Below are 23,826 nucleotides of genomic sequence, written 5' to 3' on the forward strand. Positions count from 1 at the left end.
AACTCACAAAGCAATAGGAACACTGCAAATCACTCACTTGTCCGCAAAGTCAAAGCACTAAACTCCTTTCAATGTTATCAGAAATTTGAACAGCTCAAATTTCCTGTGATTGTGCTTACAGTTAAGTAAATAGATAAGAAAAAATATATCTAATGTGGCACATCCCAAGGATAAATTCTAACTATTTTCTTCAATTTTTGACTCTTCACTATCAAACAAGCAACTCTTTTCCCTAGCCTCACAACAACTGGTCAAGGAAAGGCCACACTTAACAGCTCTCCTCCTCACTGCCTGTTAGAGAAGATGCTCGTACAAGGCCCACGCAGCGACTATTAAAGGACGCAGAGGCAAGCAAAAAAATTATATAGTCAGTCTTGCTAAATTAGTTTACCTAAAATTGTATGTGTGAGTGATTTTAATCAAAATCTAATTTCCCCTCTTTTTAGAGTAACTGAAATGAGATTTTTCTAATTTACTTTTCGCGGTTCAAGTTTCTCATAATTCTTCTATGGTAGTGACAGCACCGTGAAAAGCGTCTGCTGCTACAAAGCATTAAAAAAAATTAGATTTTCAAATTGATGTGCTAAATTAAAAATGTTTAATGTTTCTCATCAAAGGCACAGGAGTATGCATAAGGCCTTCAGTACAGTTAGAGGCACAAGACTTTTTCATCTGTTTCTTTAATTCACATCCCAAGGCAACTCTGCTGTGAAAATTAACAAGCTACAAGCAAAGAAAGTGTTGTAAAATAGTATCTTCAGAGAAACTACCTTTTAATTTCTTCCCCTCCCCATTGCTGGTCTGACCTTAAGGACGTCATAAGAAAAACGGATGCTATGTTCTGCTTCTTGCTAACTTTAGATGGAGTTTTACTGGATTCTTTCAGGGCATCTGAGACTCTGGGCAATTTTAATTCTCTGGGCTGGACTTGCTAATTCCCACGTTTTAGGAAATCAAATTATTCCTGCAAATTGAATAAAATTATTATTATATTCAAGTCTAGGCTCCTGACCATGGTGGCTGCCTGTGAATTGACTCATGGTTGGGATGGGAATATTTGAATTGCTGCTGCTTTGTTTGTGTTTTAGAAGTTTCTGAAGTGTTACGTGCTAGGAGAAAAATTCCAAGGTGCTGCCGACTGCTCAGCCTGGCTGCTGCTGTTGTGCAACGCAGAAAGCTTGGAAACATGGAGCGAGCTGGCGGTTGACCCTGTGGATTTACGCTTGGTCTCCTGCTGAGCAGAGCCAATTTAACGAGGAAATGAAGATTCTCAATGAAACGACTCCACATATATGGCTCATAACTTTACCACATGGCTTTAAAGCATGCTATCCTTCCAAGCTAAGCAAATCGGTCAAATGCCAGCGATGCCTACTGGCCCTTTATTCAACCATAGCTTTTATGCAATCACAGTGCTCATTACCAATATAGTGAATGTGCTTTTTGCGTTATTTGCATAAATATAATTGCTTTGATGATTAAAATGCATTTTTTTTCTGCCTAGGTCAGGCATGAACAAAGCCTTCTGGTGAGACAAGTGCAGCCAAAGAAAGCGCTATGCATTTCTCAAGCCCCAACTGCATACCAATGAGTAAAAGACTGCTTTGTTGTTTCATGTCAGCCTCAAATACTTGGCAACTTGGTGAAGAAACATACAGAGAGATCAGACACTGCATACAATATATGAAGGCACTGGGCTGTGGTCTGCTCCTACGCCCTTTAGATCTACAAGAGTAGGGAATTTGTCAAGAAAAAGCAGCAGGGATGCTCCTAAGAAACCAACTGTACCCTATGCTAGAGAACTGCCCCATTTCCCCCCCAGATTTTAGGAAGCCATTCTTTCCCCCCTATGGAGTGATCATTTCAAACCTGAGCATGCAGATGGTACAAGCCTGGAGTCTCTCCACTCCATTAAGATTCATCAGCTGCCACAAAAGACACAGAGCCTGGACACACAGCACCTCTCCCCAGCTGGACCACCATTAAACTCAGCCATTCTCCATCCCTCCCTTCTGCTGGATTACCAGGAAAATTACATTTGCTTGAGGATATAAAATACAAAAGGGGATGTTACGACTAGCATTTACCATCTATTCCTAGCCACAACCATGAATATAATATTAGACTAGTAGGTTAATAGTTTATTCAAATACGCAATTCCTATCTTAAAAGCAGCTCCTTAATTTAAACTCTTTAAACTCTTGATTCCAAATTCTGTGCAAACCCAAGGCAGCTCAGCACAGCTTATCTGATTCAGAGAGAGGGAGGGAAGGAAATACATGCATACACACACTCTTTATGCCATTCACAATCTGCATACAGCATATCCTCCTGCTGGTAATAATTCTAATCTACTCATGTAAAAACTCCTGAAATTGTGTTATCCTTCAGCAGGATGAGATAAAAATAAGACATGCCAGACACGCGTTTCGTAGAGCAGCAGAACAGATTCACACCCACTGATCCAGAAACCAAAAAGTTTTGATGACAGAGAAAGGTTGAATGGACCAAGACGTCTCCTGCCGCCTTCTCTGTCTTTGATCACCAGCATTTTGTGGGTGGTGTGGGATTATTCTGGGTTGTGCCTGCGTGCACGAAGGGAGGGGTTTGGGGTGCCTACGAGCACAGCAGGTGGGGTCCTGGGTTCCGGGGTGGGACGCTTTGACATTATATAAGATGATGTTGTGCAGTAATAAATTGGCTTATGGCACAGAACGCTGGTTGTCTTGTCTGTTTGTCCCAGGGTTTCAGTCGGGATATCCAACAGGTGGTTGGAAGAGGCTGCATGTGGGGGCACCTTCAGTGCTAATAGGTTCAGAATAAGCATCGATGATTACATTCAAAACAGCACCTGAAGATAATTTGAAAGGTGTAGTAGCAGAAAATTAAACCCTGTAAAATACTGTCTGGCAAATTAAAAGACATAATTGATTATATTATCTCATTTTTAAAATTAAGTGTTGCTAATTGCCAGAGACAGTATTTATTTGGTACAGCCACTGTATCTAACTAGCTGATCTAACTTCACATTATTGACATGCAACTGAGCCAAAGTTGCTAAATGTTTCCTCCTTTTGCCCACCATTTCTTTCCTGGATACACTGAGCAGGCATGAGACGCTCTTTGACCTTTCTGCAGTTCTCATATGCAACAGAAAAACTCCTGTGTGCAGAGATGTCAAAGGCTTAAACGTCCTAAAACTTTTGCAAGTTCACCAAAAGGCATTAATCACACTCATCACAAACCGGTCCTGTGCAGTTCTGAACCACGTCTATTTTTTTAGAGAGCTGGGATTCAATAATTACTATCCAAAGACATTTTATAAATAAAACAGGACTCGGGCTATTTCAATACTATATTCTTATTCCCCTGGTACATTTGGAAGAACGTGCAAAGCAATTTGCACCAAAACTGAAAAAAGAGTCCGGATATTTTGGTCACCAGGCCCAGAAATGCAAGGCCAGCGAATGGTTTGAGCTCTACCTTGTGCAGGTTTCACTCATCCCAAAGATGTATGAATTTCTCCATCCATCATGCATTTGTGCCAACACAGAGAATGTTTCCAACTGCTGAATTCACTAATTAATATCCTGAACTAGGCTCATTACGTGTTCAGTGTACACTAGGGTTCCTTTGAAAGACTGGAAAAGAAAGAGAAGGGACTCCCTAGAGGACAGTCCCCAGCCAGAAGGACATTATCTGTTCCTACATAGCATCTCCCTAGTGAACAAGTATCTGCTGCTTTCTGTGTCCAAACCAGGAGCGTCCCAAACTAAGGAAATCAATTGTTGACATATGAGAAGAAATATGGATTAAGTTTATAACTGTGTTTAGAGCACCGGGGGATGAATTAGCCTAATTGGTGTATTAGTCTCAGTTACACAGAGTAATCACCACAGGCTGGCTCTGTTTTCATTAGAAATTTAATTAAGTTTATCAATGTTTGGCTTCTTTGGCTTTGTTTTCCACCATCTCCACAGGCATTACTGTCTTTAATCAATATTTTTAGTGTGGTGGGAGGCGAAAGTTGTGTCAAGAGAAAAACTGTAGTAAAAAAACAAGTCTGTCCTTTCATACGTCAAAGCAGAGAAATCAAGGATCTACTTGCAGCCTCTGCTGCACAAATAGTGCTCTGCTGATTCACTGAGAGGACATCAAGACTTCAAGCATCAAATTCTAAGGGTATACACACATTGACCACAAGCATTTCTTGGAGCACCTCAAAACCAGACACATTAGTTCAGGCACAGCCCATTCTAATACATCTGCCCAGCCCAGAACACAGCCACTGCAAAGTCCAAACCCTGAATGCAGGCAGGTACTTCTGCTGGTTCTAATTCTGTTCGTGATGCTGCTTCTTGCACTATTCTTACCACAATGTACTGCCAGCGACAACTCTAACCCTGCCCTCCCACCCTAAAACCAAACGCTAGAGATAACAAACACTTGACTAATGAGTTGAAGGCCTGGTTTCAATCTATAGAGGCTGGTGGCTGAAAAATAAGGTTTACAGCCAGTTTTTGTCAAATGGAACAACCCCTGACACTGCAACGTAAAGTGACAGAGGCTCTGATGCATCTTCTAACACAGTCACTGGGTACGCTGGCATCAGCGGGACTTGTCTCATCAGTTAGTGGAAGTCTTCTCCCTTTATCACAACAACTTGAAATAGAAAACAAATACTTAACATTGCTTAACATTTGTCATTAGAGCAAGAGGCTGCAACAGTGGCTGCATGCCCTCCTGCATTGTCTAAATTAATCCACTGAGGGATATTGAATCACTTAATCATGGCGGAAACTTACTGCTTTGGAAAGGCACGCTTTCCCTTCATTAGATTTAATATATTTCTCATTATACAAATCTGCCAGTGCAACAATAAGTCTTGTTCATAAATCAGTTTGCCCTTTTGCTTCGCAGTCTCAGAGAACTTTCATCAAACAAGACATAAATGGGACCTGTAAGACAGGAGGTCAGAGCAGCCTTAACCAGATATTAATATCTATTCATTAAGTTTATTTTAATAGCCCATTTTAATAGCTTCTGTAAAACAATTATTGGTCCTTCCTTTCTCTCCCCCCCCCCCCCCCCCTTCATGTTGGTATTTTTATACCTCAAAAATAAAAGGGAAGAAATGAATAATTAGATTATTGGGTTTTATTGTTTGTATTATAGTAGAATCTAGAAAGGTGTAAAAGGTTTTTGGCCTCCTTGTGTTTGGTGCTGCACATTAAAGCTGGTTGATTACCATTCTAAACTCATTTCTTAGTATTTTAATGAAAGTTTTCTGAGAGACTTCTAGTAAAAAAAAATTGTATTTCAATGCAACATCATTTGGCAGTTTCCAACAGCACTTCTGTTCATGCATATATAAAAAGATGACTGCACTTGCTCATAGCTTTTTCAGTAAGATATATACCTGTATTTTGTTTCATGACAGCATATCAGTTATTCTACAACATCTGGGACCAAAGCATTATGAATCACAACACAACTGCACCCTGAAACATCATACTGGCTTATACAATAAGCACCTTGAGTTAATTCTTCACTGGTTATACAACGACAGGCAAGTTCTCAACAAAACCAAGAAAGTTAAGGAGGTGTGAATTTAATTCTTCAGGAATTACTGCCACAATCCCAAGTGCTTCTTTATAAGGTTATTGCTTACATTCTGCCCCAAATCCAGACCAATCCATCTTTATTCTTATTTATGTTTCATTAAGAGCTAGCATCTCCCCAAAGAGTCTGAGCCCATTGCTCTAGATGCAATATCCGAACACAGTAAGGAACTCTCCCAGGCCTGAAGGCACACTGACAGACACACATGCACTATTGCTGAATTTTGTTCTTTCAGGAAACACACCTAAGACCAGAAAAATGGAGGTGGGGAGCTTGGAGGTGCTGCTTATGTCCTTCCCCCCAGCTGACCCAGATCTGGGGAAGAAACAGGGCCTGCACCCAGCCCTCCTGGATGCCAATCAGGAATCATTTCCACGAAAGAAATGTGCTGTGAATTTAAGCTTAAGTCCACACAAGAACTCCTGCTGGCTGTATCTCAACACACTAGCAAATGCCAAGACAAAGGATTAATTTTCACTTTTTGGCCATTGTTAATGCTTCGTTGCATGAGCTACTCTTGTCACAGTCTGCTGAGACGCCATCTCCCCCACCTATTTCTCTCAATTCCTACATTTCCCAGGAAAAAAAAAATATTCCCTTATTTATCTCAACCTTTCTCTGTTATGCATGAACAAGTTATGGGCTGCTTCCATCTTCATGAGTCATTTATCTCTAGATTTACTGCCCAACTCCATCTACTCACTCTCTCTCCCACACTCAATACACAGAACGCGTTTCCTCCCCGGGAGGACTACGCACTAAACCTGCCTGGTGTTAGTAATAAGTCTGACAAATAGCTCTGTCCCTCTGACCTATTCTCTGGTGTTATATCCTAAGCCAATTAAGATGTAAGATCTCAAGAAAGCTCACTCTGGTGCAGCTCATAGGCAAATGGTCTCACACTCCAGTTCTTCAGAGGAGCCTTAGTGAAGCTGTGTACAAGCTCCCCTTATTTCTACCTCCACGTCAGAAAGTCAGTGTGTAACAGGTCACTTCGGCACACAAGATGCCACAACTACCAGGAGACATTCCATGAGCTTCATTCATATCATGTGGAATTGTATTAGAACAAATTAAAGGACCTTTTGGCTTCATAAACACATACATGATGCGTAATTAAGGGAAAAGACTTCCTTCAGGCACAACAGCAGTAGTTATTACTCATTCATTTTTTTCCCCATTTTTCTTCTTTTTACTTACCCTCTCTTTGTCACTTCTTGTTGAAGAAGAACTTACTGTTGTAAAGTTTGTGGAAGTATCTTACACATCCACATGCTTGAAATATCTGAAGGACCTCATTTTCTACCATTATACCAACCACACAGCATCAGCCTTTACATTCCACATATGCTTTCAGGTTTCCATTTTCTTTCTCCTGCCTCTGGTTCATGGTTCTCCATTTGCTCAGCAGCTGCAATTCCTCACTCTCAGAAGCACTTTATATGAAGCTGGTACTTATGGGCAGGGAAAAATATCTAGTGCATCATTTTACATGTCTCCCTCAGAGTTCAAGGGTAGGCCATTACATTTCAGTACAGGAAAATATTTAGGACAGTTTCCATCTTCCGTTTCTTGCCCTTACTTTCAAGGATTTAGCATTGATAGCTTCATGTTCAACACTTAAGAGCTTTTCAACCCTCTCAATGCTTAATGATCCATTTTTGAGATTTGTTTTGAAAGTTCATTATTAACTTTATGAAAAAAAAATGTTTTTAAAAGTATTTCAAGATGCACATGCACACATTTCTAGCTCTTCAGAAGCTCTGCTGCCTTACAGTATGTGTCACTGCTGCTTTTACTAAAAGATCATCAGAAGTTCCCAAGATGATTCTTTTCACACCAGTCATATTCTCATCTTTTTCAATTCTGGGCTTTATAATAGTTTTACTACACATTTTGAACACTTTCTTCCCCCCCATCCCTTTTTTTTTTTTTTTTTTTTTTTTTTTAACTCCTAGGTTAAGCCTGATGCTGGTGTACTAAAGGGTTGACAAAATGGTAGCAGAAATAATTATTTGATAACCAGTGTCTTTTAGTGAAGACATTAAGTATAACCTGATGGCTTCCATTGCACAAGGAAGGGGAATGAAGGGAGAAATGAGGGGAGGAACTGAATTGCAGTTTTGATCACAAGTCAGAAGCCATGTTCTGCTGTCAAAGACCTTGTTAGGGAAGTGATCACAAAGGAATAAAAGGGTGGGAGTACAAAAAATCTCCCTTGCTCAGAAATGTTTTGTATATTAAGTGACAGCTTGAAATGTTACACAGAAGATGCTTGACTGAATCTTGCATTATCTTTTTATTTTGGTTCTAATAGAAAGGTTGGTGAGTGGAACATCCCAATGACCCTAACATTAGTTACCAGATCACGAATTTAAGACTTGTAGTTCTGATTAAAAACAATTAGACGGGACATAGTAAATACACAGTACATGAATACTTGGTCTTTTCCAGGACTACTCAGGATAATTCAGACTACAACACAGAGAGGTGTTGACTTGTACACCTCTCCCTTTCTAATGATAAAACAATACCACTTGGAACTTCATTACTCTATATGTTCCACTCAGACTAATTACAATGGGGAAAAAAATAACAGAATTTCCTTGGAACAGGAGAAAAAAAAATCCACTTTTCTTGAGAACGGAGCCCATACAGATGGAGCACACAAGTGAGGAAGAACTTCCTACCAGAACCATTCACCACCACGCTGTGTACACCTAAGAATGCATTTCCCCAAAGCATTGGACAACCATTTTTAAGGTGTGAAGGGTCACAGATGAAACATTATGTACTCCCTTGAGTCAGAAATTTCTCTAGTTACCTTACAGTTCAATCAATCATCGGCAACGATTCCAGGGGTGTTCAAGAGCCAAGCTGTTCTTCTCAAGAATCGTGGACAATGGTGAATAATGCCTGTTTGTGGCTCGTTTTTGATGTCCTACTACTATAGCTATTTTTGTCCTTTACGAATGTGGTAGCAATTTAGTAATCTATTGACTTGACTTTATTTTTTCCATAAACATACTGCCTGCCGGATACATAATTCAAATTCACATATAAACTGTGAGCTGTTTGCTTTAGCAACAGCTATAATTTAAGTGTAACCTCAGCAGAAAGCCATTCTGTGCCATCTCCCTGTAAAGTGTAATTTAGTCTAGATATGCAATCTTCCTCTCTGCCATTCTAATAGGGGAGCTTGTTTGCTAAATAATCATCACAGAGTTTTGCTCAAAGCACCAGTTTTACACAGAGTTGGGCTTTCTCCCCTTCTTCTTCTCCCTGCCACATATAAATGTTGCCAGGCTAAATGAATGCTCTTTAGAAAGCTATTACTGCCATGTAGTTTTCATTTGAAAATGTCACAATAAAGCAATGTTCTTTGATGCTGAGAAGTATGCCAGGTTGGAGTATGATAAAAACAACAAATGAAATAAAATAATACATCAGAACGATCCAAAGGGCAAACAATGACACTTTTTAAAGCCTGAGGGTTTTTCCCCCTTTCTCTGCACCCTCTTGGTGCTTGATGGAAGCCGAACCACATGCCTCAGGACAGGCCCAAACAGCTCCGTTTGGCCGCTATTTGGGATGCAGGCATCCCCCAGCTACATATGGGGGACAGGGGCAGCTTAAGGACCAAACCCCAGAGACTTGCCCCAGCAGGCCAGACGTAAGTGCCACTAAGGGCAAGAATCCAGAGACACCATTGGGATCACTTTGAGGTGGGACTCAGAGCTTGTGCTTAAAACCCCTTTTCCCTTCTTCCACATGGGAGGAGAGGCACCAGCACACACTCTGCCCACACTGCTTCACCACAGCATTGTCCAAAGCACACAGAATAACTCAAGAAAGAACAGCCACAACAACAAAACCCCCCTGTCTCCAGGGCGGGGAGCACTGCTTGGGCACGGCCGCTTCAGGTGAGGGACGGCTTTGTGGGTTCGAGGGCAGCTGGGTGCTGAAGGCAGGGATTTCTGAGGGAAAATGTGCCCAACTGAGCAGGCTCGTTTTATTTTTAAGGTGAAATAATCTAGTGTATGGCATCAACGGAGTGTTGCAGCTGCCACTGTCCAGCAGGGAAATGGTGAATGGGTGAGTACTGGGCCTGAGACCTGTGCTGGGCCTGCAACCCTGATAATTAACGCCTTAAGTATCCCCATTGATATTTAAGTTGTGTGCTTTAGAAAAGGGGCAGTAGTTCAAGCACTCAAAAATGAGGGAAGGGGTAAGGAGAAAAGCTGCCACTTCTTGTGTGAGGCAAAGGGGGTTTCTCTGATCAACGGAGGGTCCTGAAGCAGCTCAGGTGAAGGTCTTGTGGTGGTAGTGCCCGGTTGTGTTTCTTCTTGTTCTTCGAGGCATTTCGGTAAGTAGCAACAAAAATAATGGGCTCAGGAGCTGTGGGATCTCAGCTGGCTGGAAACCTGGCTCCTGCTTAAAAAGTAGAGTGTCTGGATACTATTAAAATAGAATTTATGGATGTGGTGTGTTATGGCTGAGGTACTGTGTAGTGTGGCTCCAGGGCATCTTTAATCCTGAAGTTCTCAGGGTGCTAAATGAGGCCAAGGGGGCTCTGCTTGAGAGATGAGTCTTATTCAAATTTCTTACTTTTTTCCTTCCAAGGAAGGGAATAATCTTTTTCTGCTTATATTCTGAAAGAAGTAGGAGGCTTTGCTGTATCAATTTCTAAAGCTGAGTACTGTCGGCAACCTTTTAGCAGCAGAGCTATGCAGGCGGCTTGTGTGGAGGGGAGAGGGAAGAAAACCCCTCAAAACAACCTTGAAAATCTACTGTCAATACAAAGGTTATACAACTCAAAGGCTATGCAACAGGGATTTTGAGTTACTCAAATGTCTAAGCTGACTATTGAAAAGCTTGTTGTGCCAAAGACTGCAGAAAGATGCTACCTTTTCCTGGTGTCCTGGGAATAGTAAAGATTGTAAGAGCTCATTTCTCTATCTGATATTTCCTGACCTTTGCAGCCTACTCTATATGAACAGAAAAGATCAAGCTAAAGACGTGGAAGAGCTCTCAGATGAGCAGGTTATTTAGTCTAAAAATCCTGTCACATCTGAGCTTTATCTCATGCTTTAATACAGCACCAAGCTTGACTTTGTCACTCTGATTTTACCTGTCTTTTTTGTTTTGCTAGTCCTAATTGACCCAGAGTCTATGACAGTGCTTGAAAGGGAAAAAAAGTGTTTGATTATTGCTGGGTTTTGCCACTTCAGCCTATGGAGAGGTGATTTAAAGCAGGACAATCTGCAATAGAAGTGGCTGGGGAAAGACTTCTATCATTGTGGAAATCCCCTAGTTTAATGGGGCAGGAGGAACTCAGAAAATGAGAACCCCAAAATACTTGAAAAGCTACCGAGGACTCAAATGTAACTGCTGATAAAAAATATATGTACATAGTAGTTTTCTTTTGGCTGGTTCTTAGTTCACTTGAAAGAAAAAGCGAAATTCAAAGCTCTCATAAGGAAAACCAATGTGTTTCTGTGGGCAAATGGCAATATTATGACTTCAGTAAAAGTATTTCAGATAGAAGTATAGCTGGTATGTCAATATTAGTGTAATGTTCCACAACAGTGTTTCAGAACATAAACAATGTCAAATGTGAATGTTTTGTTAAGGCAAAGTAAGCTATTCCTTTAGCATATAGCTCTGTCCAAGCCCCTCTTCAGCCAGTTGAAATGTGTTGGTGTAAAACATTTTCAGCTCTTTCCAGTTAACACTCTTGTCACCACAGCACTGCCTATGTAGTGGGTAGGAATAAATAGAGAGCTGCGGCTCACAGTGGGTCTTTAGCTTCACATTAATGTGTGACTCTACAGAGCATGGTTTTTGTTTTGTATGGCTTGTGTCTTGTTCAGAGCAGATGGGTCCCCAATGAACCAGAGGAAGCCTGTACATCAGGGAGGATGGAGCAGCCGTGAATCTCTTTTAGACGAAGAGAAGATGGCAAGTAACGGCCTTGTCTGGGTTTGAGCACTCTCAGTCACTACTTCTGTAGGAACACATGCAAAGGGATAAAGGGAGATGATGCTCAGAGTGCAGGAACAAAGGGTCAGGTTGCTGAGGTTCAGATTTTCCTCTCTGCAAATTTTAGCAATATCAAAAATCTCATTTCTGCAGCTTCAGTGGTAATGTTAGGTTACACAAGTTTATCTAGTGGTGCTGCCTTTACTATTTCCTTTCACCCAATTGTATAACTTCTGTTAGAAGCACATTATTGCTTCAAAACATGGTACAGAAAACATACCTTCCTGCTTGTCATGGGCATCTCTCTCTCCTGTGTCCTCTGTCAGCCATGGGTGCCTCACATCTGGACTCTGTCTCCATTCTGCCATGAGCCTACACTGCCTGTCCCCTAACACAAGGCTGTGACCCTCTGTTCAGGAACAATGCTGTTACTCAGGGGGTCTCCTGTTGGCTTGTTAGGAGAAGTGTGACTTCAATTGCTTGTAAGTAACACACTGTTAAGCTGAGATTTTTCCTGTTTTCTCCTAGCCAATATATCACTCGCTCTTGCCTTCTGTTAACAGCTTCGACTTCTCCTGGCATTACAGCTGTCTTGCTCCTTTCAGTGTTGGCCAGGAAAGGGAGTGAGGAAGGTGGGGGCTCCAGCTGTGCTGCTGAAGCTGCGTGAGGAATTTGTCATTGTTAGAGACAGTTTTATATTTCCTTAATGCAGTTAGCTGTTCAGATGCTGGTGGGGCCATTTGTCTTATTTAGTAAGGCTTTAGCTCTGTGCATGTAACATAGATTCACCTCTAGGATGACGCTTATGGGTGTTTCATGCTTTTCACCATAGGCTTTGTAGCTGACTAGTTAGGATTTAATGCTACCAACGTCAATAATCGTAAAACTAAGCTGAGTAATGGCACTGATAACTTTTGGCTCCTTCAAGCAGCGTGATGGCTAGTAACTGCATCTCCTATCCTTGTAGGCATTAGAATAATGATACTACGTGGATATTTTACTTCATTGTTATTGGTAGTGAATAACAGTAAACAGCAAAAGCTGTAATACTTGAGTCTAGGAGAAGAGGAATGTCTAGTCTTAGCTGTTGTCATAGAACAAAAGATCTAATTTTGACTCTCACAGTGCTGGAACTGCATTGGTGTCTAAGATTCATGCTCTTCAAATCTCCCTGGCTTATCTAAACCACACTGGTGTACTTGAAATAGCCCAGCAAGGTATTGCTACAATGTGGGACCAAAAAGAGCTATTTTAGAACATCATTTTTAAGTCAGGTTTGCCACCTGAAGGAGTGTCTCCACTATTTAAATGTTAAACTGCTTCCAAGATGTTTTATTTAAACCGAGCTCAGTTTTGTAACTATATGCAGTTTATAGCTAGAGGTAAAACTGGGGGATGTAAAACCTGTCTTTGTCAAAGCCCAATGTTAATTACAAATCCTTGGGGTTGCTAGGAAACCTTATCTTAAATGAATGTACAAGCAATCAGGCTAGATGCTGATATTAAAGTGATGCTGAGGAGATTTTGTCTTATTCCTCCTCTCTCCTGGCTGTGATAGGAGATTGATTTATATGAAGCCATGTCAGTTCAGGATTTAGGAAAGTCATTCCTCTTCTGAAATGTATTGGAAATGCAGTAAGGGGTGGGGAGAATGTTGTCTTTTGTCACATCTATTTTGTAAAAGAAGGGGTGATGCTGACAACACCCCCATTAAAATGTGTCCCTTATTTATTAATCCTGCCAACCTCTTTGACTGGAAGCTTCAGGGTTTTTTAAAACTTGTATTTCTAATGAAGACCAATAAAGTGAAGTGCAGCTTGCCTTGCTCTAAGTCAACAAGCTTTTATTACTCCATCTTAAACTGGCAGTAACAGAATATGACTCTGCTTGCAGTGTCTGTACCCAAAGTTTTGCCTGTTTCAGGTGCTTTGAAGACACACAGTAAGGGACTACAAAGGCAGCTGCGCTAGGCACAGCAGAGTCCTGTTCTGCAGTGAACAAAAACAGTCTAGAGAAGAAAACAGTCAAAGCATCATTGCCACCCTGAAAAATGGGTGACTTAAACGTTGAAGAGGACAGAGAAAGGGATGCCTTTTCTGTCCTGGAGTCTGAACTTCTGAGTTCTGGTGGAAGTGGCTCTTCTGTACACTGGGACAACTCAATGCACTTCGTTGTACTCTCAGAAATGCATGTGCTTGTATGACTAAGTGGGCTTCATTTGCTTTCTGCAAGCTCTGGCAGAAGTTAATGCTGAGACGTGGTTTAAATTGCCATACCATTTCTTTATGCAGCCTGCATTTACTTCTGGGGCAGGCTGCTTCTAGACCATGTCTTGTTCTCATGCATGCATGCAAAAAAAGATTGCTTGAGATGTGGGCAGCTCTGAGAACATAAGATGCTGAAGGGGACAGCTAATGAAGGAGTTTGTGTTGAAAGGTGGAGATACCAACGAGAGTGCTCTTGGCTGTGATAGATTTTCTAATGAAAACTTCTTCCACCTCTTTCCTGTTTATTCCGAGTTAAGACAGAGCGGAGGATGGTCTTGCAGTTTAATTCCACTGATATTTTTTTTCCACTGGACAGGAATATCTATGAAATCGAAGCAGGTTGGAAGTCTCAATGGCTGGGTATTGATTCGAAACTCCTTGGCGAAAAGGGAGCCAGCACATTGACAAAATAAACATACCTTGTGCAGCAAATAGTTTATTGATGATCTGCCTGCAATGAAGTCATGGAGTCGACCTTCCTGCCTTGACTTACAGGATTTTTCTGACTACGGCGTTGAAAGGGCAGAAATAATGCATTAATTTCATGTTAGAGCTGGGGGAATTACCTCTTTGGGTTTGTTTGTCATGTCAGCTTTGTTAATTACCCAAAGAGCTTTCTTGATAGTTATTATTACAGGCAATTTAGTCCTTTCAAGCACTGGAGACCAAGCCTCTGTAAACAAACAAAAAAAAAGTGTGGGTCTGTTTGTACTGCTGTCTAACCTGGGCTTCTAATCGTGTGTGTGTTTCTGGGCAGTAAGTCCTCCTTACAGGGAGGGGGCAAGATTAGGAACATTCCCAGCAGGTATCTCGAGTGAATGTTCAATAAAAGATGTTTGCTGGGAGTTTAATCTACCGTTCCCTTGTCCAAATAGTAAACTCTTACACTGAAATAGCTGTACCGAGGACTTCTGGCAGCTGTCCTCCACTTAAAAAATAAATCACCGTTGTAATTCTGTTTGTGTCATCCCTCTGAAAAATCAGTTGGTGTTTTTAAGCTCAATAACCACAGGAGCTTCTTGTTTTGCATCGGTTCGACAGCATCACACAGGAGTCATGCGCAAAGGCTCACCTGTTCGTACTGCAGGCAAACCTGTTGTGTTGCCAAAAGGAAATATTGTTTAGTGTATGCCAGAGAAATGCTGCTCCCCTGGGGAGTCTGTTTCTGACGTGTTTCTAGCTGCTCTGTCCCTTGAGGGAAATCCTGTAAGGAGTTGTAGAGCATCCAGAAATATTGGAAATACACCCGGCATGCTTCTGTTTAAAACAAACTTGGGAGAATATACCACTAGGGCCTGTATGATGCCCACAGTTCTTCAGGAAGGGGCTGTGCCGAGCACCTGGAAACTAGCCACACAAGTTGTTCGCTCCTTCTGAAACTGCTAACAGCCTTGTTCTATTTGCAAAGTAATTTTGGGGAGGAAAAAGGTGAAACGGATCTAAAACTACTTTAAGTCTTAGTCCTGAAACCCTTCTGCCTGTGCTAAAGTGGAATAATGGCACTTAAAACTTGATTTTCCTTTTTTTCCTCCCCAAAGGACCTTTTTAAAATCATGTCAGTGAACCTTTTTGATAGAAGTAGCCACTGGAAAAATGGTCATTTTGAACAGAATACCTTAACAGGTCTACGTGGGAGTTCTGGCATTCATTCAGCACTTTGACACAGCTGCTAACCAATAAAGTCGTCTTTATTCTGCCTCTAAATAACTCTTGGAAGTCTTTTCGAATTCCACCAAATCATTTCCCTTCATTGTAGCCCTGATTTATTCCCAGCTCATGATCAAATCTAAATGAGAAAAAAGGAAGACTTTCCTGAAGCTGCCCTAATTGGATGGGTAGGCTCGGCCGGGCTCCTGCCTTCTCACGTTCCAAATTTGCATTTTGACTTTTTCCTGGAAATCAAGTGAATTTTCTCACTCGCTGCTGCTGGAGCCTAAGGTTCCCATTCACCTCCTCTAATCACCCATACTGCGATGTAGGCCTTGAGATCGTAAATCTTTTTCTTAAATTGGGAATCACAGCGCAGGATATGGCCTCTTCTATTTTGACATTTTGTAATATCAGCCAAGATCTCCTCAGCCCCAGCTGGCAAACAGAAGAGCAGGTTTTCATTTTAAAAAGGGAGGTTTCACTACAGCTTTAGTTTTGTATCTCTATGTTCATGCAGTAACGTATTGATTGCTAGCTGCTGCTCTATTTCATTATTATGAATGACGTGTTCCAAATTTTGGGGGTTTTATGCCTCAGCTTTGTGCAAAAGCAGTGTTTTGTTGAGAAGCATGTCTGCCTTTATGCTACAGCAGGCTGAAACTTTGCGTAGCCTAACATCTTCAGAGAGCTCTCTTCAAGTAAATTTAATGGCAGTGAAAGAAGATTGACAGCCCTGGAGACAGAGGGTCTGATCGTCCTGCTGTTCCTGTAATGAGTACAACCCTAATATTCCTGACGTGGTTCTACATTTATTGAGGTGCAGCTCCAATACGCTTACCTTCCTGCCTGGCAGATCCTTCCAGCCCTCTGTAAGTGGAGCTGAGCAGCCCAGATCAGTTTAGACAAAACACTTGGCCCTCTGCAGTCCCAGGTGTCAGTGTGATGGAGGGTTTAAGTGGAAGGATCTGTTTTTAACCTTGGCCACACGGAGCTGCAGCAGACAAGGCCTGGAGATTGAGGCTCGCATGTCCTATGGCAGTCTGTGTGAGCTCTGCAGAAAAGCTTCACTCCTCGACTGGCTGATTGAAATGAGGCCCTGGATGGGCTGGTTTGATAGTTACTGTCCCAGGAGGTGCTATGTCTTGATTAAAATAAGCTTTTATTTGCCTTTGTAGTCCTGGTTTGCTGCAGGAAAATATTGCTAATTTATATAGATAGGAGCTGAGCTGACAGACTGGCTTGTGCTCTCTTCGGTCTTGATAAAGATCCTCTTGAAATCCAAGCGTGCTAATGATTGACACTAATTGTTTTCAGTAACGTAGTGAATTTTATGGATAATGCTCATCTGAATAGATGGTCAGTGCAGAGACTGGAGTATAATCATACAGCAGTCACTGTGGTGGCAGTGTCCTTTAATCAAAAGGTCAAAATAATTTGTGGCGTGACTTTTGTTTAAAATGGTGTTTACCATGGATATAGATGGCCCAAAAAGGATTTAATAAAGGTGACTTAATCCTCTGGAGTTTAGTGAGATGGAAGGATGCTTATTTCTTAGATATACTGACAGATGGATTCCACTGGGGTTGGTCGGGATTGATTTATCCACGTCTTTTAAAACTTACTCTGTTTCTCTCAACTGGCTTCTGCTTGTCACTTGGTAAACTGCTTGGCCTCGCCAAACATCTTCCACTGGGTTTTGTGGAAGCACCTCACTGCACCACCGAGAAGGGATTGACTCTGTTTCCAATACGAGATGATCGCTGCTTTTTATAGCGAAAGATCCCCGGGGGCAAGGAGGGATGGAGGAAACAGGAAAAATTCACTTGGCCATATTAAGGCCCAGGACTTCTCACGTTTTCATCTCTTGCAGTTACAGTGACTGTTTTTCATTCTGAAGTTAATGGCCTTGTTGGTACCTGAAAAAAAGGATCTCGATGACTGCTCAATAATTCTGGGGGCAGCGCTGCCTTCTAATGGCACAGGGCTTGTGTTTGCAAGCGTGAGGCCGGGGGGATGTGGGGAAAGGCTGCCTGCCTCGCCTCTCCGCCTGCTCATTGAAGTAAGTAAAGTTCCCGTGATTTACCTAACCTCTCTGTGTAGGCAGACAGATTTAGAGCCATTTGAATGGAAGAAGAAGCATGATTTGAGCTAAGGGAGGTTAGGGAATGCAGGTAAATTCAGTAGCGAGCTGACCGATAGGTTTATGCTGGTGTAGACTGTAAAGAACAAAAACAGCAATAATGAAAGCCACCATTATAAATCTGCTCCTTATTGCTTATAGCTTCAGGCTGACTTAAAATCAACTTTTATTAGCTCCATATTAGGGGATTGTTTCCTCTGGATTTGATTACTAGGATGGATATATTTGAAATCTGCATTTCCATATAGATAGAACTGCTCTCAGAACCCTGCTGCATTCCTGAGGAGGCAGAGGAGTTCACCAGGGCTGATTGCTTTTAAAGGACTCGCTGCGACACAGGCCAGGGAGAATTTGGAGGTGAGGCATTAGGAGGGGACGTGTTACCTGGAATCAGTCCAGCAGACAGAGGTCTGTAGTTGCACGGGGTTTTATTTTGTTAGACTAACGACTGTCGTTGCTGCCTGAAATCAGTGCTGTTACACTGAGCCCTGCCTTTTGATGAATAAAGAGATGTGGAAGAAGGGATGCTGCCACCATGTTTTGGGGAGAAGAAACCTAGGCAGGGGTGATGTTGTTTTCCTTCAGACCTGCAAACTGCTGGTTTTTCCCACCTCTTCTTCTGTGGGCTGTTTTCTGACACTAGTGAAATGAATTCTTACAGAAATCAGCTGAGCTTGGGGCTGCTGGAGGTGAGCAGCAGGAACAGAAGGGATGAACTTTGGGATTAGCCCTGCCCAGTGAAGCTATTCCTCTAATCCTCCCGCAGGCTGCAGCTCCCGGGTGGTGTAAGTGGGGTTTCCCACATTTTCTTTCCATCTCTAACATAGAGAGAGACCTGGAGGTGAATTGCTTTGCCACAGAGTCTTTTGTCTGTGAAAAAGGAGGAAATCTCTTTCATGAAATTTTGACATTTGCAGACAAATGGTGTCCTGCAGCCTGTGCCAAATTCCCTTTGTTCACATGTAACCCTTGCTACAAACACCTCCTACCTTGATATTTTTAGTGACAAGTGGAAAATTGCTCTATTAGCAGAACAAGGGGAAGTTAATTCCTTCCAGCACCAGTGTTTTTTTTTTAAGGCCTTGAAAACTTGGAATTGAATATGCAATAACAGGTAGAAAAAGACTGAGTACAATCATGTAAAAGCAGAATTACTCCAAATTGATTTTTCGCCTTCCCTCTTGTACTAATTTTGTACCTATTTGATGTTGCCGGAATGAGCTGGCTTTGAATGGAAGTTAATGTCAAAGAAACCCCTGCAGCCCAAAGGTGGGATTCAGCTGGCAGATTTTTAGGGTATGGATTGGGTTAGGCCAGGCCCTCAGCTGTCTTTGCAATGTGTTATTCTCTCATGTTTACTTCATTCTCTACCACGGCAAACTTTTAAGACCAAGCTGTGGTACACCTGTAATGAAGAGCGGGAGGAAAGGAGCTGTAGCTAAACCACACTTTGCACAACGATGCTGCCTTTGAAACAGCGAGCTTTGTGTTACTGGTCCTTGGCTGCCTCACAGCATCAAATATTCATTCCGTGTCTGCATTTTGATTGAGATAGTGTGATACAAGAAGACATGATGTTGCTTTAAGCCAGCAAAATCGCAGAGCTGTCAGAAAGGAGACCACAGCTACACGAAGCTCTTTCTTCAGAAGCAGCAGTTAGCAGGCACGTCTGGTGTAAGAAGTAAGTGCTGGAAAAGCAGGGGATAGCCCAAGAAGAAATGAATTGCTCGTGAAAGACATGGTGTTTGGCTTGAAGATGTAAAATCTCAGTCCTTTTGTACACAGGAAGAAAAAGCAATTTAATCTGCAATACAACAGACTGCATAATAAACAGGTACAGGTACATAACCTGTTAACCCTGAACTGTTGGCTGCTCAGACTGTATAATAAAAAGCCCTGTCTATATTACCTGGAATTATTGCTGCTATAACAGACTGCAGGTAATAAACAGGCACGGGTATATTGCGTTCACCTCTTTCTAGAGGCAGAAATGTTATTTTTCCCCTCCTGCTGTTCATGGCTCAAGCTGGGCTACTGCAAAAGGGCCTGGGTTTGGTGCTGTTGGCAGTTAGTGCAGGTCAGTAAGGACTGAGTGGTTTCCTTTCGACAACCGTTTCGTGAGTGATGCAAATAATTTTGATAGCTAAAGACATCCTCTGATTTGAAGGGTGTCCATGTTGCCAAAACCACCAGGATGAGCAACCATGCTGCATACCAACAAACCACTGCGCTGCCTGCTTCCTTTCAGCTACATCGAGGGTGGTTTGCTGGTGGTGTGTGTCTTCAGATGGAGGAAGAAGATGGAGCCAGGAGGATTTGTTGCCAGAGCACGTGCTGTCAGCTCTGAGAGTAAACCAAGGCCACTGCTGGCAGGCTGCTGCTTTCACAGGACCAGTGTTCAAAAGCTCCTAAGCTTTATTTTCCTGATGTGCCTTCTCTGTAGCAGTAGGGTGCTGAGCTCACCTCCTGTGTTTACTGCAGCTCCTAGAATTAACTCTGTCTTCACATTCAGGGGAGAAACCATAAAAAGAAACATTGAACAGTGCTGGGCACAGAGGAAGGTCCACCCAGTGATCAGTCACAGTCAATGGTTATCTAAGCTGCTTCCCTTGATAACTACTTGTTAGCTCAACTTGAAGAAAGAAAATGAATGTAAGAAAGCATTTGTCTTGACAGTTTTACAGGCCACAGGCTTGTAAGAACATCGCTGCCAAAATCATGCATTTAGCCTTTATCACAAATACTCTGGACAATGGAGGGATATTTATTAGGGCACGTTAAACTGCTGACCTGGCCAGGAAGCAGCCGACTGTCTGCTCAGTGCCCTGGGAGACAAGAATCACCGCTCCTGGCAGATGAAAACCCAAAATGTTGCTCATGCTGGTTTTGCCTTGGGAAGGAGGGACGGGGAAGCTGTTTCTTTACCCACAGTTGTTGATGCCAGACCATCTTAACAGTCTTTCCAGGCAGTCTGAGATACTGTGTATGCCATGCATCTATGTAAATGGAAAATTTCTTGCATTTAAGACACTGGACTGGGGGATAGGGTTTAATTCTGAAATTTTACATATCTACATCAGTGCAAAAAGGTTAAGAGCCTTCATCTTTCCATCCTGAAATCCTACATGTGCAAGACAGGGATAATGTTCCTACATCTGACTTTTGCATTAATGTTTCTTTTTAGACTGAAGCCTTGGTTCTGAGCTTCCTTGCTGCTACTGTACTTGTACAGTGGCACAACGGGGCCCGGTCTCGGTGTTATGTGATAAATAGTTTCACCACGCACTGCACAGAAACCGTGAGAGAAGGGAAGAGCTCTGCGTTCTTCGAAAACATCAGAACAGAAGCATCAGGGACAGTTCTGCCGAGACAGAATTTGACTAAGTCTTTCAGTTCACTGATCAATATGAAATCAACACGGGGATGAAAACGAATCAGTGGCACTCGATAGCCGTGGCCATCACCCATGCTGTTCTCATTCACAAGCGCTAAAAGGAAAAGTGAGCAGACAACAGATCAAACTGAGGAGCGGATGATCCCTGCTGGAGACACAATCATCGACTGGCTTCGTCCCGTGTCCCAGAGGAACTCAAAGCTGAGTCTCTCTGGAAGTTATAATCGTGTACATCTGCAACAAGGCAAGTCTTAGTGCTCAGAGGCTGTCATCCGCCCCTTTGGATTTTAGCAAAGCTCATCTTTTATTTATGCCACGTAAAACCTTTTGTCAGAGGCTGTGCTGGAGGTTGCTGCTGATGGTCAGGAGGCTCTGATTCCTGGCTTGGTGCTGCAGCTGGCTGTGTGCTTCTCCTCTCCTGCATGTGTGAGAGCAGCTCAGCACCAGTTGTCCATGGGTGTTTCGAGCAGGTTTAATACTATCCGTGTTTCCTGGTTCCTAACTCAAAGCGCACTGAAATGCAGCAAAAAGTTACCTTGATTTGAAGGAGCTCTTGGCTAGGCTTGGGTTTCCTACAGGCTGACCTTTGAGATGAGACCTCAGTGCTGAGAGAACAGCAAGGAGGCAAAAATGTGCATCCGGCTGGATGCAACTTATTGAAGGTTCCGTGTGTTCAGTGGTTACGAAAGCTGCTTTAAACCCTCTGCTAAATACTGAATTACAAGCCCAGACTTACCTTCCCTGCTGCCACTCAGGAAGCTTGTCTGATTCCATCCATAATAGGCTTGAAAAACGAATAGAGTGATGGGTCTTATGGAATTATTTTTCAATCTCTGCAGCTTTTCCTGCTCATAGTTACAAAAGAAATAGGTGCTCTCCTGAGCTTACACATTGAGTAAGCGGTACTGTAGTGGGTGGCCTCAGTTTTGGCTCTCCTCTGACACAAGTGTCCTTCTCTGAACGTTTTCTGCTACAGCATCTATTCTCTGAAAGTGTTTTTCTCTTCTTGCAGTTGCATGACCTTTTGTTGGAGGATGCCCTCATGGTTAAGGCTGCAGCGTGGTGCTGTGACAGGGGAATCGACAGTCGGTGCTTGCTCGGTGTAGTGTAAGGACCCGTGTGGCTAGAAGCTGATTTTCATTTACTTGTGGGCTTGAATGAAACTACTGCAACTCCCACGCCTCTTTGTCATCTGGAGCCAGAACTTCAGAAGCGTAAGTGGAATATTTCCTCCGGCTCCTGCGGGGCTCTGGCAGCCAAAGTTGACTCAGGGCGTATTCATTTGTGCCTGGTAGAAAAACCAGCTCCACTGTGGGAATGTTTCTTCCAGAAATTGGACAGGCATTTTAAAGAATGAAATAGATGTTGCTTATTATTTATTACAGCTACATCCCCAAAGGCCATAACTTGGAGGCAAGCAAGGCATCACAAATACAGAATGTGGTCCAGCTGATGTCTCTGGGCACCCTGCCTCCTTTAACCTTCTGAAACTGTTTGATCTAGATGATAAATATTAAGCCCAGGAGAAAAGTACTGTGCCTTCCATGAAAGTTCATGTCCAGTAGCTGTTGCTGGCATATAAATTTAGCAACGAAAACATAAAATGCAGTGGTAATTAAAACTTGCCATTTTGTAATTGATTGACAGTTGTTGAAATTGAAATTACTTCCTAGTGAGAGAAAACAGGATTTAGTACAGACCAGGGCAATGCTTCTAGGGCTCAGAGAAACCTGCACCTTTTGAGGATCTATTTTAGTCCTTTCCTTGTAGGATCCCTAATAGAAAAAATCAAACTCCTATCTCTTCAGCTGCTCCCTTTTTGCAATTAGTTTTTTAGAAGCAGAAGCAAGTGAAACATCGAATTTCCAAACTATTGCACATGGCTCCAAGGAAAATCACGGGGGTTTCCACACTAGAAAAAAAAACAGCTGAACTTACGTTATTTGAAGTTTTACAGCAGTTTAACTGTGCTATCCTGGGTTGGTATAAGGCTAGTTAAAATCACATGGATTCACAATAACTTCCATTCTGATTTTCTTTAAAATCAAGCAGCTCCAATCTAGTGAAATTGAGTAGCTCTGGTCTAGCAAAGGGGAATTTAAGAGCAGTGGCAAACTGTATTCAAGTGTTACTTAAATCAGGCTGAGTGGAATGTGAATGCTTTAAGACAAACCCCCTTATTATTCATCAGACTTCCAGAAACTGCGCTGAGGAGTGTTCCATTAGTGGAAGGTTTTAAGCATAAAGTTACTATCTTATTAAATCAAATTTAAGCAGTTTAACTTCTCTAAATACATTCAAATAAAGCATTTTCCAATCAGGAAATGATGATGTACGTAAATAATCTAAAATGTATCAGCCACACCATTTCTAACTACCTTCTATTTAGGTACCTAATTACTGCAATTCTTAATGTCTGAAGTCCAGGAAAGAAATCTGGGACGATTAAGAAAAGTAATCTCAAATGAAGAGGACAGTAGTGGGTGAGGAACAGTTAATGGATGTTGCTTGATGGCTACAGCCTCAGCCATTGAAATCTTGGGAGGGCACTAATGATGCGGCTTTTAGCTGAAAATGAGCAAAGAGCACTGAATTAAAATGCTTAGGTATCAATAAATGCAAATTTCTGCTCATTGAGACTTCCTTTATAAATGGATGTTTTCCAGTCAAGCTGGTTTAATTAAAAAAAATAAAAAATAAGTGCAAACTTCTGCTACTCGAGGCAATGAAATGCTATTTCTGGAGGCTGGAGGTTGCTATTCTCAGAGTGC

Source organism: Netta rufina (genome assembly GCF_964035555.1).
Source record: "Netta rufina genome assembly, chromosome: 27".
Classification (NCBI taxonomy): domain Eukaryota; kingdom Metazoa; phylum Chordata; class Aves; order Anseriformes; family Anatidae; genus Netta; species Netta rufina.